This window comes from Tenrec ecaudatus, chromosome 4 (genome assembly GCF_050624435.1).
Source record: "Tenrec ecaudatus isolate mTenEca1 chromosome 4, mTenEca1.hap1, whole genome shotgun sequence".
Classification (NCBI taxonomy): Eukaryota; Metazoa; Chordata; class Mammalia; order Afrosoricida; family Tenrecidae; genus Tenrec; species Tenrec ecaudatus.
The window spans coordinates 188,462,210-188,476,812 of NC_134533.1; positions in this window are offsets into that span (position 1 = coordinate 188,462,210).

Genomic DNA, 14,603 nt, shown 5'->3' on the forward strand with positions numbered 1-14,603 from the left:
CCTGGTCCAACCATCACAAAGCAAGAGACCCGAGAACTCCAAAGGTGAGGCTCACTGAGCCTTTTATCTCTCTGCTCTTCAATTAACCCCGCCTGTGTTTATCGGCCAGGTTGGCACAATAAACGAACTCCCTCAGGCATCTGGTAGGAGTTGAAGTGGGAGAGAAACAAAGGAATAGAGAGTCAGGGCCCTCCACTGAGGGTTTCATCAAGCTTCGATTCTAAGGAAAACCCTTGGCCATTCCAGGTTCTGGGGAGATTTAAGTTTTCACCTGCTTTCCTAGATTGCTAGGCTGAGAAGTGACTTGAACCCAGGGCAATTATTCAGAGGCGATTTCATACTCCAGGTGAGCGATGGTGGCCCTGAAGAAGATGCAGCCGTGGCCGTGGGAGTAGTGAGCAGCGATTGGATTCTGGATATCTCTGGAGAGGAAGCAAATAGGAATTACTGAGCAACTTGTCAGAGATCATCTATTATTTTTATGCAGATAACTTTTCCCATACTGAGCAAGACCGTGAATGTTGTTTTCATAAGCAGGTTATATCGCTTTTATAGCAAATGTTCCTGACTGCACTTACAATGGTTTCCTTCTGTCCATTTAAGGTAACCCACCCTAGGGTTCTAAAGCAGTCCCTCTCCAAGCAAGCTGCCTTCCCTGTGCCACAAACCATTTACTTCAACACTCACTCACTCCCTCCCTGCCTCCCTCACTCCGTTTGCCCCGGAAACAACTCAGATTGCTTTCTTTCCTGCTTAAGAAACACTGCAATCATAGCTGATGTTCACATTGACTACAGATGTCTATTTACACAAGAAGACACTTTAAAAAAACCCAAGCCAGGGTGTTTTCATTAGTGGTTACGCTTTAGGGTGCGATCCTCATCATTGGAAACTCAAACCAAACCCCCAGCAGCTCCGCGGGAGAAAGACTGGGCTTTCCACTCCCATAACCAGTTACCATCTTGGAAACCACCCTCCCCCCACCACCCCGAAGGGGGCCACTATGAGTCAGCACTGACTCATGACAGTGAGATGTGTTTGTTTGTAGGTCCATGGGATAATAGATCAGGAAGACTGAAGAATTGATGACTTCAGTCATCACTTTATGATGCTGGCACTGAATTTTGAACAGGCCCTGGGCTGCCGGAAGAGTGAACACAGCTATCTTGGAAAAAGCCAGGATGCTCCTAGGCAGGAGGGTCCAGTCCCTGAAGAAGGACACCGTATTTGGCAACCCGAGGGTCCGTGAACAAGAGGAAGCCCCTGATGGGCACAGTGACTGTCACAGCGGACTCAGACTTAGCCACAGTGTGAGGAGGCCTCACTGCTGGGCAGCAGTCCCTCTGGAGCCTCAGGGGCACTAGGAGTCGGCACTGACAGCACTACCTAACGATGGCCTGGAAAGGGTTTATATTGAAATCTAAGATCATTAGAAATTTAATAAAGCAAACATTGCCTCACCTAGGCATCCCAGTTATTTAGGACCTTTGGTTCTTATGTGCAGTTTGAACTCTAAGAAACTTATTTATTACTATGGGTTTCCAAAATACAATGGAGCTTAGCCACAAGTCTCTTCCTACGACCCTACTGCTGATCGAAAACATTTTCAGGTTATTGGAAGACTCTCTTCGTCTTGGGAATTTCCTCAAAGAAAGAAGCAACCACTTGGTGCCTATTCTATTATTAGCAACCCTCTTACACACCAAGTGGAGCAGTGTTGAGAGTTTAAGAATTCACTTTTAATATCATGTGCACCAAATGATCGGTATTTGAGTACACATCTAATTGTTTTCTTGGTTGTCCATTTTATTTTTCGACATATGGCAAAGTCACAGGAGTATGTCCAGAGTACGTCTCTTTGCTCCAAAGAGAAGTTTTAATTTAGTAAATTCTTGATTTTCACTCCCTGCATTGCAGGTTCAAAAAAACCCCAAAAGACTTTAATGTATAAAATTTGCATTTTATTTTGCCTTTAAAGATTGTCTATACAGGGCAGATCACAGGTAAGGAAGCAATGATTAAGACTGCTTCTCTCAATGAGAAGTCCTTCAGCAGAGCAAAGGATTAAGCACTCAGCTACTCGTGTAAGGTTGGTAATCTGAAGCTGCCAGGTGTATTATATTGGAACAAAGCCCCAAACAGCATAGTCATTAAAAACCCACTGGAGCACTGTTCTTTTCAGGATTAACTTGATGGAAACTATTTTAGTTCTCTTGCCTCTTCATGATACTGTGTTCCATGTTATCTGTGTCATCTTGAATCAGCCACCACAAGTCTTTCTTCAATGAACAAACTATAAAGACCTCCCCTGTCTAAAAGCACAATTTGGGGTTGTCCCCGGTGGAGCTCTGATTTTGTCTTGAGAGTTTTCATAAGCATTGGTGTGATATGATGACACGTTCTTTTCCTATGACGCAGCACAACGAGTTGTAGACCGTGGGTGTGACAAACAGAACTGTCCCATCTGTTGTTACAAGTCATATTTATTTTACATCCCACCATCAAAAATTCTGTAACAATAATGCCATCTGAAAAGAAAAATGCTTGAAAACATTTCCCTGTATTTCCACTAAATAGCAAACCCACAGGCACAGAATTGACTGTGAATCATAACAACCCTATAGTACGTGTAGAACTCCCCAGAGGGTTTCCAAAGCTATAAATCCAAAACGATAAAGCTAAGAACGCCAAGTGCCACATCTGTCTTCTGCAGAGTAGATGGTAGTTTTGAACCAGTAACCATCTGACCAACAGCCAAGTGCTTTCACAAGCACACCAACAAGGTCAGCTAACTCCCATTCTATTTTAAATCAATTTCCTTAACGTTGGCTTTTGGGGGCTCATCAGTAGTTTAAGCATACAGGAGTAGTGTAAATTAACTAAAAGTGACTCATGTGCTGCCACTGTTTTATATCCATATGTGTGCTTTCAACATAAAATGAGGTTTTAATTCTCTTTGTAGGTATGTGTATGCCTATGCATGGATAAATAATATATATGTTCTCATTGTCTTCTTTTAGTTTCATATTTGAATTTTTTTCTTTTTGTATATGCATTGTTGTTGTCTAGCAGTTTCACTACGATGCAATCCACATATTATACAGTCCATTTATCTAAAATGTATCCTTTTTCATGTTTCAGAATTGTGTTGCCATTCACCCCAAATCCACTTCAGCATATTTTTATCATCCCAAAAGGAAACCCTATACATTTTAACTATCATCCTCTCCAAGACATTGGGAGCCGTGAAAATCATGCCTACCATTCTCAGTTAAAATATTAGTCTGTACCACTCTCACTCCGAGGTATTGGTGAAGAATACGCTGTCAACTGCCAGCACAACAAACAAATCAGTCTTAGAAGAAATGCAACTAAAGAGGAACACAAATGTACTTAGTCCAACACACCACCCTGACCCTCTGTAGCTAAGACACTATAACCGAGATCCAGATAATAATCCTGGATCGATGAACATCAAAAAGCAGCATAAGGCATTGAATCAAGTCCATGTGCCCCATCCCTGATCTAGTAACTCAATCCTCTGGGTAGCATGGGACTGTTCTGGTGACCCTGCTAACCCAACCCTAATCCCCACCTGGAAACCCACGGCTTGAAGCAGTATTAGATCATTCTGATGATCTTGCCTGTTCAAATCTAGCCCCCCACGTGGCTACCTACATCTTCTCCAGTGGTGAAATGCATTTCCGTAACCATTCTAGCCTGACTGTGTCCCTTGCCCAGCCTTTACATTTTCAGCAAGCAAGGTTGTGTCATCTGCATATCGCAGGTTACTCAGCCTTCCTCCAATCCTGGGGCTGTACTCTTCTTCATATAATCCAGGTTCACTGATTACAGATTGAATGAATATGGTGATAAGATACAACCCTGACACATACTTTCCCCTGATTTTTAAACCCTTCTGTTCACACAACTGCCTCTTGATCCATGCACCTGTTCTGCATGAGAACAGTCAAGTGTTTTGGACTTCTCATTCTTCTCAAGGTCATCCATAGTGTGTTATGATCCATATGGGCAAATGCCTTTGCATAGTCAATAAAACACACGTAAATATTTTTCTGGTGTTTTCTGCTTTTAGCTAAGATTCACTTGGCATCAGCAATGACATCTCTTGTTCCACATGCTCTTCTGAATTCCACCTGAAACTCTGGCAGCATCCTGTCAATGTACTGCTACAACCATTGTTGTATGATCTTCAGAATATTTTATTTGCTTGTGATGTTAATGATATTGCCCCATATTTAGAACATTCTGGTAGGTCACTGTTCTTAGGAATGGGTACAGATATGGAACTCTTCTTGACATGGATGATTTAGTGTTCCCAGTTCTTCATCAGCTTGTTGAAACATTTCAATTGGTATTCCATCAATTACTGGAGTCTTGTTTTGTCTAATGCTTTCAGTACAGCTTGAATTTCTTCTTCAGTAATGTTTCTTGCTCATATGTTACCTCCTGAAATGATTGAATATTGACTGGTTCTTTTTGGTATAGTGACTCTGTGTATTCTTCCCATCTTCTTTGATGCTTCCTTCATACAATATATTGCCCAGAAAAATCTTTAATACTGCAACTTGAGACTTGTCTTTCTTGAGTTATTCCAGTTTAAGATATGCTGAGCATGTTCTTCCTTTTTGGTTTTCTAAATATATGTCTTTCACATTTCATTATAATATTTGACTTCTGGAGCTGCCCTTGGAAATGTTCTCTTCGGCTCTTTGACTGGAACATTTCTTTGATTTGCTTTAGCAATACTAGGTTAAGAGCAAGTTTCAGAGTCTCTTCTGACACACACTTTGTTTTTTCTTTCTTTCTTGTTTTCTTTTTTAGTAATTCAATCATTTTATTGGGGGCTTGTACAACTCTTATCACAATCCACACATACATCATTGTGTCAAGCACTTTTGTACATTTGTTTCCCTCATTTGCTTTCTACTTGAGCCCTTATTATCAAAAACATTTGCTTTCTACCTGAGCCCTTGTTATCAGCTCCACATTTCCCCCCTCCCTCCCTGCTCCCCCTCCTCCATGAACCTTTGATAATTTATAAATTATTATTATTTTGTTATATCTTATACCGTCCGATGTCTCCCTTCACCCACTTCTCCACTGTCCATCCCCTTGGGAGGAGGTTATATGTTGTCATAGTCACCTAATCTGGTGTCAGTTTAAGGATTAAGAGTGTAGGGGTGGAGCCTAGGCTGTCAATCTGGAGGTAGCCAATGAGACTGCTGTATGGGTATGACCTTCTCCTGAGAATTCTGCGAAATTTGGTACTTACTCTTGGAGGCAGAAGACATCACTCTTTCTCTCTACTCCCTGGGAGACAATGCAGAAGACAAGCCACATGGATAAAACCAGACCTTGGAAACTGGAGAAGCCACAGAGAGACTCCTGCCAGCACTGAGATGCTTACAACGCCACTGGATCCAAAGACTTTCTACCCACTGGCTTGTGATCATCCTGCATTTGGCTTCATTGCATGTGTTTCATGAGTCTAAAGGGTTCTTTATAGATTGGTGTCAGACATATGGGCTAATATCAGACTTATGGCCTTGGACTGAACTGGGTTGGGATGTTTTCTCAATGTTCAGTTGCTTTTGTACATAACCCTCTTCCTCATATACATATGCATGTTTATGAAGTTGTTTCCCTAGTCTACCCAGAATAACACATATGTAGATCTTTGTAATCTGTTTCTCCTTTCTCCTTTACCTTTCTTGTCTTTTTAATGACTCTTTGCTTTCTTCATGAATGATGTTCTTCAAGCCCTCCCATAGATCATTAGGTCTTCTGTCATTAGGGTTCAGTGCAGCAATCTGTTCTTGAGATGGTCTCAAAATTCAGGTGGTATATAATCAAGGTGGTAATTTGGCTTGGTTGACTTAATTTTCAGTTAAAGATAAAAAAATTAGCAGCAAGTTTATATGGATTAACTAAAAACTTGAATATATTCTTTCATTTAGTAAACAAGTCAGGTTTAGAAGTAGACAGGAGATGTAGATTGAGATATATTGTTGCTGATGTCAGATGGATCTTGGTTGAGAATTTGAGAAGTGTTCTCATGTTTTATCAACTATGTAGCGGCATGTGCGTGGACCATAACAAATCATGGATGACACTATGAAAAATGGGACTTCCGCACCACGTGGAACATACTTATAAACCAAAAGACAGCTGTTCAGATAGAACAAAGGACTAATGAATGGTTAAAAATCAGGAAAGGAGGGCACCTGGTTTTGAACCTTTCACTGTACGTGTTCAGTCTGTGTGCTTAGCAAATGATTTGAAAATTTGGAGAGTTAGGCGAAGAGAGTCACATCACGATTAGAGGAATACTCATTACCACCCTGCAATATATAGCTGAGACTACCTACCTTGCTTGCTGAAAGCCAAGAGGACTTGAAGAAATCACTGATGGAGATTTGAGACTGCAAACTTCATTATAGATTATATGCTAATGTAAAGAAAGCAATAATCCTGGCAGCTAGACAAGTGCCATTGTAAACAGAGAGCGTTTATTTCTTTAACGTGTTAAAGACATACATGTCCCTTTGAGAATTAACTTGTGCCTGAGCTGAGCCAAAGTGTGCTTCAATGGACCCATATGCATGAGGGATCTGGGCAATCAATTTGGAATATTAAGAAAAAACATTTAAAATAGGTTGGTGAAAAATATTGACTACACTATGAACAAATTGTCTTAGAACTATATCCAGAAGGTTCCTTAGAAGTTACTTTGTTAAAACACTTTCTCAAATACTTTGGTCATGTGATCAAGAGGGGCCAGTCCATAGAGAAGGACACCGTGCTCTGTAAAGTAGAGGATCAGCCAAAAAGAAGACTGTCATTGAGATGGGTTGATACCACGGAGAATGGGCTCGGACACAGCAACAGTTGAAAGGATGGAGAAGGACCAGCTAGTGCTCCACTTAGTTGTACATAGGACACTATTCGATGGAACTGACTCAATAGCATCCATCATACCATCATAATAACTCAGGATTGTGTAGAGCCACGACCCTCAGAATAGCTGACTACCAGAAACCAAAAGGGCGACGTTTGACTAAAATCAAAGTTCAGAAGGAATTAAGGGAAAGGAAAACTGGGTAAATGGAAACAGGGAACTCGAGGTGGAATTGGGGAAAATGCAGACACATGATGAGGATTCAATCAGTGTCATGGAAGAATCTGTTTACAAATTGCTGAATGGGCAGATAATTTTTTTCGGGGGGGATAAACTTTCACCTAACAAAAATGCAAATCTAATTAAACTATAGTTTGTGACCCATAATTGAATGTGGGGGTCTGGAAAAAATTGGCAACAGTAAAAGGTTTGGGAACATGGAGCAAACCAAAATTACTTCACAATGTGTCCTATGAACATGTAAGGGATCCGACGTGTTTCTGTTGAAAATTTCTCAGGTGGAAAGGAGTCATGAGTAAAAAATGTTTAAGGAACTCTGAGAAAGCACAAAAACAAAACAACCCCCCCAACAAAAACAACTGTAAGCAGAAATAAGCATGGTGAGACATCAGCTCACTTACATTTGAAACATCAAGAAAGAACCATCATGAGAAATGGGCAAGCAAAGAGTCATTCCAAACGAAGTTTGTCCTCAGAGGGATGACACACAGTAGCCACAACAAGGGACTCAAACACACCACACTGCCATGGAGCTGACCCAGGAGTGGGCAACACTTTGTGACTAATAGGTGTGTGTGTGTGTGTGTGTGTGTGTGTGTGTCTGTAGAATTGGAGCTATGAATGCAATCAGTCTACCACAAGATGACTGTCGTACATGGACTTATTTAAGAAGTCAGAAAAGACGATATAATATTCAAGTGATTCAAACCCAAAGGAAACAAATAAGTATGAAGTAATACTAGAATGCAGAAAAAATTAAATAGTTGGACATGTTTCAAAGGACCCCCCCCCACCAAATATGGTATCTGGAACCTAAGAAAGCACAGAACTCAAGAGAGTAATGGTAAATATTAAGTGCGTAACCAAAGTTCCCGTGAGGAGGCGGGGAGGCTGTGATCTGCTGACTTTGCAGATTGCAGTCCAATGGGTACGGAACCAGCACGACTACACTGAGAACACTATGAAGCTTTTTACTCTGCATGGGTGGCGTCTTCCGGTGTCAGAATCAGCTTGATAACAATTAAAACCACACAGGAATAACGAATTGCATTAAGCATTTTTTATTTATATATGATATCTATATCTTTCAGAAGTATATGAGTATCTTAAAAGTCTTTCCCAATTTTAAATTGAATAACTTTTCTACTTATAATTGAGTTTTGTACATTCTTTCATGTTTCCGATATACATTCCTTTGCAGATACAAATTTTCTAAAAGTATGGTATTTGTATCTCATTTTATTAATCGAGTATTTTGAGACACAAAATTCTTCATTTGGATGAGATTTCATTTATCACTTTTCTTTTGCAGTTCATTGTTCTACTACCTAAGATTCCTTGCCTACCCCAAGGCCATGGATATTTTCTTCTGTGCATGTGTGTTTAATTTATAGTCTTAGCTTTTATATGTATGCCTATGATCCAGTTTGAGCTAATTTCTGTGAAGGGTGTGAGGTTAAGTATCTTTTTGCACGTGGACATTAAGCATAACACTCATGTCTGTAAGATCTTTGTGCATGAAGTTATGAGTTGAGAACTGACTTGGCAGTGAATAACAATAAGAATTGCACGATGAAAAATCACTTGATAATAAGCATGGGGTTTACCTGTATTCCCTTCATTGCATTCTATTAATCTGTCTACCCTTCTACCAGTACCAAACTATCTTGGTTTTTGTAGCTTGGTAGTAAGTTTTCAATTTGGAATGAATAAGTCCTTTAACTTGGCTATTTTTCCAAAATATAATACATATCTTGGGTTCTTTGTGTTTACATATAAATTTTAGCATTAATCTGTCAATTCCTGCAAACAAAGCCCACAATACAACCTGATGGGGTTTTAATTGGGATTTCATTGAAACTATAGCTTAGCTTGGTAAGAATGCTATCTCAACAATATTGAGTTGTCCAATACATGAATGTTGAATATCTTCATTTATTTATATCCTCTTTAATTCTTTTCAGCCATATATTTTTTAGTTTTCATTGTAATATCTTAAATTTCTTTTGTTCTATATTTTCCTATTTCTTTCATTGTTAGTGATGCTGTTATGAATGGATTTGATTTTTTATTTTATTTTAGTTGTTCATCCCAATATTCAGAAGTATGATTAATATTTTTGTATATTGCTCTTGTATGTTGTGACCTTGCTGAACTCACAGTTAATAGTCAGCATTGTATGTGTCTTCCTTATTATTTGTCTGTAAAAAGAATCATATTGTTGTGAATAAAATGTTTAACTTCTTTCTTTTGTATCAGAACTAATTTAGTGCAGTGTTAAGGATAAGTAATGAGAGCAGACCTCTTTAGTTTGTTCCTTATGTTAAAGGAAATAGGAAACATTCAATAGTTTATCATTAAGTACAATGTTTATCCAGTTGAGGACTTTGATTCCTATTGCAAAGAGTTTTTTTATGGTGCTGGGTGTTGTCATTTTTTTCTTCATATATTGATATGATCATGAGGTTGCTGCCCTTTATTCTGTTAATATGATTTATTGAATGGATTGGTTTTTATATGTTAACCCAATTTGTACTGCTGGGATAAATTTCATTTTGTCATGTAGTATATAATCCCTTTTAATATGTATTAGATTTGGCATGCTAATATTTTGTTGATTATCTCACTGACAAGCAATCAATTATACTATCTAGAGTGGATTTTTCTTTGTAAGAAATGTTTTAATTACCTGTTCAATTTTCATTTATAGTTAAAAGTCCATTCAGATATTCTATTTCTTTAAAAATAATTTTCAGTAATTATTTTCTTTATAGGAAAATATTCCCTTTTATTTACAATAAAATTTCCCTTTTATTATAAATGGATTCATACCTTGCTTTGGAATCATTTTAATTTCTGGAAATTCAGTAGTGATGCTTCCTTTTTCATTTTTTAATGGCAATGAGTGCCTTTTCCTTCTACTGTTATTTAGTAAATGTTGCTAAAAACTGCCTTTGTTATTGCTGTTATTTTTCAAGAAAAAATCTAGTGATTTTATTACTACTTTCATCACTTCATATCGAGTTCTATTCAAATATTCATTATTTTCTTCTAGAATCTTCCACTACATTTAGTTTGGTCTTGATCTTGTTTTGTAAGAGAAAATTTAAGATATTGAATTCAATGCTTTCTTGTATTCCAATTCTAATATAATCATTTATAGGTATAAAATTATCTCTAAAAACTGATTTAGCTACATCCTATAAATTTTGAAATGCTTGTTATTTTCAAGCCTTTAAGACCCCAGACTCTATATCTTTTGATAGCCGGGCAATATCAACTTTCTTCAGGACATTTGCTTATGCACATGTTTATCTTCAGTGATCCTTTCAGGGAGGTGGGCACCCACTGATATGATTCTTTAGTTCTTTGATGTCTGATAACTGGTCAGACGTCTAGCTCAGAAGCAGCAAAGCCCACATGGAAGAAGCACACCAGCCTGTGTGACCATGAGCTGTCGAGGGGATTGAGTGCCAGGCATCAAAGAACAAAAAAATCATATCATTGTAAATGTGGGTGAGTGCAGAGTGGAGACTCAAAGTCCATATGTAGGTAACTGGACACTGCCCTCACTGAAGGGTTGTGGGGAAGAGATGAGCCAGTCAGGGTGCAGCGTAGCAATGATGGAACATGTAACTTTCTTCTGTTTCTTAAGTGCTTCCTCCCCCCCTCCACTGTCATGACCCCAATTCTACCTTACAAATCTGGCTAGACCAGAGGATGTACATTGATAACAGATAGCAACTGGAAACACAGGGAATCCAGGACAGATGACTCCTTCAGGACCAGTGGTGAGAGTGGCGATGCCTGGAGGGTGGAGAGAATGTGGGGTAGAAAGGGGGAACTGATTACAAGAATCCACGTATAGCCTCCTCCCTGGGGGATGGACAGCAGAGAAGAGGCGGGGAGAGACGTTAGACAGTGTAACATATGACAAAATAATAATAATTTACGAATGATGAAGGGTTCATGAGGGAAGGGTGAGTGGGGAGGGAGGGGAGAAAATGAGTAGCCGATATTAAGGGCTTAAGTAGAAGGCAAATGTTTTGAGAATGATGATGACAACAAATGCACATATGTGGTTGACATAATGGATGCATGTATGGAGTGTGATAAGGATTATACAAGCCCCAATTAAAATGATTTTAAAAAACTGTTGACAAAATGTCATGTATATTGACGTTAATAGATGTCTTTAGAAATGGACAGGTTGCATTAGCTACTAAGAAAGACATTGCCAACAAATGTACAAATGTGCTCGACACAATGGAAGTATGTATGGATTGTGATGAGTTGTATGAGCCCCCAATAAAATGATTAAAAAAAAAAGAATAATTTTCTTTGAAATGCTATGTTTCATAGAAGCACTGCCAAGAAATAAAGTGAAGCATTGCACTGGGCAGATCTGTCGTGAATTCCTCTTTAAAGTGTTTAAAAGCAAAATGTACCTTTGAGCACGAAGGTACATCTTCCCAAACCCTGGTATGTTCAGTTGCCTCAAAGGCATGCAAAAGCTGGGCACGCAACAAGAAGGAAGATCATGGAAGAATGGATGTCTTTGAATTCCGGTGTTATTGAAGATTATGGAATAGATCATGAATTGTCGGAAGAACAAATCTGTCTTGTAAGAAATACAGCCAGAATGCTCCATAGAATTGAAGATGCGAGGCTACGGATTATGTACTGTGGCTATATTATCATGAGGTACACGTCCCTGGAGAAAGACATCACGCTCAGTGACGCAAAAGGACAATCAAACAAGAGTGAGGCTCTCAGTGAGATGCATGTAGCTGCAACAGCGGAGGAAACATAGGAACCAGTGTGAAGCTGGCACCTGACTAGAGCTTGTTTCTTTCTGCTGTCTGTAGCTCAGATTCCAAGGCACCCAACCACATCAGGTGTTTGTTTTAAATAAGTTTAAATTGTATTTTTGATATTATTTAATATTTTTGACTCATAGTTATTTTCAAATATGTTGTTTAATGTCAAATATTTATAATATAACCCCTGGTTATTCATGGTTTCAATTCTTTGAGTTCTGTGAGAATTAACTCTCCTCACTTGTCTTTGTTTGTCATACTGTGGGGCTTATGTGTTGGTCTGATGCTAAAAGCTCGGCTTCTGGTTTATAAATGAGCCGGCGAGTTATCTGTGGTGCACAGAGCTCAGGGGAACCTCCCAACTAAGACCTGATTAGGAAGAGGGAACAGATCGGCCCCTTCTGAGCAATTCAAACCCACTGCCATAGAGTTCATACCAACTCACTGGGACCCTGTATAGATTTTCCAAGGCTGTGAACCTTTATGGAGCAGGTAAAGTAATTTTTTTCCCACAGCGCAACTGGGAGGTTTGAGCTTCTGACCTTGTGGTTAGCAATCCAGCAGGGCTATCAGGCTTCATCTGAGGAATCATTGTTGTTGTTTGTCAGATGCTTTATAGTCAGTTCCAACTCATAGCCCCCCTATGCACAACAGGGAGACACCGTCCAATGCTGCCTCATCCTCACACTTGCCCGTATGTCTGAGTCCATTGTGGCAGGCACTGTGTCCATCCATCCTGTCCAAGATCTTCCTCTTTTTTTGGAGCCCTTCTACTTGACCAAGCATGATGTCCTTCTCTGGGGACTGGCTTCTCCTGACCACGTGTCCAAAGTACAGGAGACAAAGCCCTGTTCTCCTTGTACTGAGAGCATTCTGGCTGTGCTTTCTCCAAAACAGATTTGTTTGTTCTCTTGGCAGTTCGTGGTACTTTTAAAACCCTTTGCCAGCACCATAATTTGAATGTATTGATTCTTCTTCAGTCTCCTTATTCAGTGGTCAACTTTTGAACGCATATGAGGTGGCTGAAAATAGCATGGTTTGGGTCAGGCACACCTGAGTTCTCAAAGTAACATCCTTGCTTTTCATCTCTTTAGGTTTTATGCAGCAGATTTATCCAATACAAGGCGTTGTTTGATCTCTTAACTGCTGCTTCCATGAGCATTGACCATAAGTCCAAGCAAGATGATATCCTTAATAAGTTCAATGTTTTCTCTATTGATCATGATGTTACACAATGGTCCAGTTGTGAGGATTTTGATCTTCCTGACATTGAGTTATAATCCATACTTGAGGCTGCAATCCTTAATCTTCTTCATCAGCAAGTGCTTCAACTCCTCCTCACTTTCAGCTAGCAAGGTTATGTCATTTGCATATTATAGGTTGTTAATAAGCTTTCCCCCAATCCTAATGCTGCATTCTTCTTCATATAATAATCAGCTTCTCTGAATGCAGACAGGCAGATTGAATAGGTATGGTGAGAGGGTACCATCCCGATGCATACCTTTCTTGATTTGAAGCCGGGCAGTGTTCTCTTAGTCTGTTTGCCCAACTGCCTCGTGCTCCATGGTCCACGTGAGCTAATGAACACAATGAAGTGTTCTGGAATTCCCACTCTTCTCCAGGCTATCCCTAATTGGTTATGATCCACATAGTAGACTGCCTTGACATAACCAATAAGACAAAAGTAAACGTTTTTCTGGTAATCTCTGCTTTCATCTGATATCAGCAATGATAGTCTGTCATGCCATTTCCTTTTCTGAATCCAGCCTGAATCACTGACCACCCCTCGTCAGTGTACTGCTGTCACTGTTGTTAAATGCAACATTTAACTTGCATGCCATACCAATGATATTATTATGTAATTGCCACCTTCTGTTGGGTCACCTTTCTTTGGAATGGGTCTAAGTATGGATCTCTTCTAGTTGGTCAAGGTGCTGTCCTCCAAATTTTTAAAAATCATTTATTGGGGGCTCTTCCAACTCTTACCACAATTCATAAATACATCCATGATGTCAAGCACATTTGTACACATGCTGCCATAATAATTTTCAAAACATTTTCTTTGTGCTTGAGTCCTTGGTATCAGCTCATTCCTCACCTCCTTCCCTCATGAACCCTTGATAATTTATATATTTTTTTCATGCCTTACACTGAGTGACATCTCCCTTCACTCACTTTTCTGTTGTTTGTCCCCTGGGAAGGGGTTATATGTAGATCATTGTGATCAGTTCCCCTTTTCTCTCTCCACCTTCCCCTTACCTTTCTGGTATCACTACTCGCATTATTGGTCCTAAGGGGTTTATCTGTCCTGGACTACCTGTGTTGCAAGCTCTTATCTGTACCTATGTACATGCTCTGGTCTAGCTGGATTTGTAAGGTAGAATTGGGGTTATGCTAGTGGGGGGGCAGGGGGAAATTAAAAGAACTAGAGGAAAGTTGTATGTTCCATTGGTTTAATATGGCACCCTGATTGGCTTGTCTCTTCCTTATGACCCTTCTGTAAGTGGATGTTCAATTGTCTACAGATGGACTTTGGGGCTCCACTCCATGCTCTCCCTCATTCACATTGATATGATTTTTTTTGCTTTTGGTCTTTGATGCCTGTTACCTGATCCCATCAA